Source organism: Etheostoma spectabile, chromosome 5 (genome assembly GCF_008692095.1).
Source record: "Etheostoma spectabile isolate EspeVRDwgs_2016 chromosome 5, UIUC_Espe_1.0, whole genome shotgun sequence".
Lineage (NCBI taxonomy): Eukaryota > Metazoa > Chordata > Actinopteri > Perciformes > Percidae > Etheostoma > Etheostoma spectabile.
In genome coordinates this window covers 11,957,325-11,960,299 of record NC_045737.1, presented here as the reverse complement: position 1 = coordinate 11,960,299, position 2,975 = coordinate 11,957,325, and the positions used below count along the sequence as shown (strand labels likewise).

At 43.1% G+C, this 2,975-nt stretch overlaps 1 protein-coding gene across 1 annotated transcript in view; it reads left to right on the top strand.

Annotated features, from left to right (window-relative positions):
* The first annotated feature begins 800 nt into the window (after positions 1-800).
* lzts1 (leucine zipper, putative tumor suppressor 1) overlaps positions 801-2,975 on the top strand; it is a 24,346-nt gene continuing 22,171 nt past the window's right edge. The window contains exon 1 of the mRNA XM_032517015.1: positions 801-1,082. The gene's annotated coding sequence lies outside the window, so the exon portion shown is untranslated. The remainder of the gene's footprint in view (positions 1,083-2,975) is intronic.

Genomic DNA, 2,975 nt, shown 5'->3' with positions numbered 1-2,975 from the left:
GAGTGAGGAAGAGAACACGGAGACATGCAGACAGGCGCACAGGAAATGATGGACACAGAAAGACATAACCGAGAGACGGGAGGACGCACTTGCATGTCAAATTGGCACACTGCCAAGACTGCAATGCGGGGTTATAACCTGCTCACAACCATCTTAATCATTAATTACCCAACTCTTCTGTTACATAAATAAACTAAAACACAACAGATCTGCCTCTGGCTTCATGCGTGTGTAAGGGCCAATGGAGTCAGTTGGAGCAGTGAAGCAGGTTAAATCATCAGCCGCAGAGCATGGTGGGTAACAGCATGGATGAATCATCAGCCCAGCAGCCACTTACTGGCTTACTTGCAGGTGCGCACACATGCACACATATAGGCTGCGCTGGTTCACATGAAAATAGACACACAAATGGACTCACACAATAAAATAAGCTTTGCAGCTGCACACACTTACAGATATTGTGTAGAAGTGTGGGCAGGGATGATGTGCTGTGTGTAGGCATGCAGAGGCAGTGAAGGGACTCAAAATGAATAGCAGAGCCGCTGGGCATGATGCCAGGTTAAGAGAAAGAAAAAAAGGAAACCAAGGTGAAAAAGTAATAGAGAAAGAGATAGAGAAATGCAGGTAAAGAGTGATGAAAGGGTGAAAATACTGAAGTTATAGTGCACAACTTAGTGGTGGACGAGGCAAGCAGCGGCAGGAGGGAGGGAGATAAGAAAGGTGGGAGGTAGTGTTGGATGTTCAGAGTGAAGGAGAGAGTGGGAGGGAGTTCAGGAGGGAGGCAACAAGGATACACTGTAAAAAGAGGGAGGGGAGAGAGAGAGAAGGAGCGTGTCTGTGTAGGAATGTGATTGTGTTCAGAGTATGGGAGATGGGACGGGCTGATTGCACCATACCAGGTGTTGAAGGAGGGGTGAGAGGGGGGGGACTTAGAAAGATCAGCAACAACCGCATCTCTTTCTCTCCACACCGACTAGTATCTGGAAGTGGCTTGTCCACTGTGATCAGCACAGCTTTGGGAAACGGAGCGGCTGGGACTGGGACTGGGACTGGGGGGGGGGGGCAGGCAGACAATAATGGAGGTAAGTCATCTCTAGCTGGACTTGAAGGAAGGTTGTGGTTGTTTGAGTGGATGGGGACAAGTGATGGTACAGACTCAGTCAGGGTGTGCAGCCTCGCAACTTTGAACAGGAAAGAAGCTGAAAGACACTAACAGGACCCACAGACTTGAATGATTTGTTAAGAAGAGCTGTCCTAATGGCTCACATGAAGCTTTTTTGCAGCTGCGTTTAGTAAAGAAAGGTTCATTTTAGTTCCACCCTGAATTACGTCACGTGTTTACTTACTTCAACATTCTGACTGAACTAAAGTTTCTCAGCATGGAGGCAGTCCAAGTCTTTTGCTAAGTTTTTTCTCTCAAAGTGAGACATTAGACATGCCAGATCTGAAGGAAACGTCTGCTTTCAACTTTGTTTTTTTTTGTTTTTTTATTTCCATGCAGAAAACTGACAATCCTGTTCTTTACTTTCAGCCCAGCCATTAACTGGACAAACCATTGTTTTTAAACTTGGTGAAATAATAGGGAGCTGCATGAGGCTTTATATAAATGTTACACTACACACAGCAATTTGGGGGAAAGAAATGGCAGTGGACACCGAGCTAGTTGTTAAAGGTGTTTAAAGCATAAATTAAGTGTGTCCATATGTATATACACACACACACACACACACACACACACACACACACACACACACACACATGTCCCAGCCTTTGATTCTCTGAAGGAATTGTCTCCACTGTTTTTGCATATTTTTGTGATTTTTGCAGTTGAAGCAACACAAGGAAGTTTCTGTGTGTGGAGTAACTTACCTTTTGTACTACCTTCCAGTTTGCAAAGTGTCACACCTGTGTACAGAAATGTGTGTGTTGAGACCTGTTGAGACCTGTTGGGGACATGAATTTACTCTACTGAGTATAAGGCGCCTGCTCAGGCAAGTTCAGCTTTTCTCTGTTCTGTGATGTGTTGTACAAAGAGAAACACAGGGGAGAGACCGAATCACAAGGAGAGGGTGTGGAAGATGAAAGATGGAAAGACAGCTCTCTTGTGATGTCACAGCAGAGAATAGCTGAGCTGCGATGATTTATCAAGTAATCAATTTGTTTTCAGATATTGAATCAATCGCCAACTAGCTTGAGTCATTTCTTGGGGGGAAAAAAGTAAGAATCATCTGAAACTATGTGAATATTTTATGTTTTCTTCACTCCTCTGTGACAGTAAATTGAATATATCTTTGAGTTGTGGACAAAACAAGACATTTGAGGATGTTGTCTTGGGCACTGGGAGACAGGGATTTATATTTTTCACCATTTTCTGACATTTTATGGACTCAACTAATTGATCATTCAAGAAAATACTTAACAGACTAATGAAATGAAGTAATCGTTAGCTGCAGCCATAGAGAAAAGCTGGGCTATTTGTTTTCCTCATGTGAAGTGCAGTATTACTTCTGTTGATGTAAAAAAGCTTGACTTCACTGGTCATTTTATATCTTTTATCTTTGCAATGTATTCATGGGAACTAATGCAGCTCTGTAGCAGATCTTTAGAGTATTACAAACCATTAGAGCTGTTATGACCTGCTAAGGAGGACGCTTCTTAAAATAACTGTCCCAGTTACCCAAATGCAGCATCCTTTCATAAGTGAATGCTCGGTGTCAGAGAGAGAAGTGCAACATCCCACCATCTCTGTGAGTCTCAGCTCATGTTGCACAGTTTTCAACTTTTCAGAGATGATTCATATGTGAACTTTCTTAAAATAGAATTATATTCTAACGCTATATGAATCAGTTGAGCAACTGTGCACAGCAGGTTAGCATCAGACGTGACTTCTGTGAGTTATGACACCTCAAACTGTTGAAAGACCCACGCAGTTTCCTTACAATGAACAATTTAGCAATACAAGGTCGGAGGAGGGG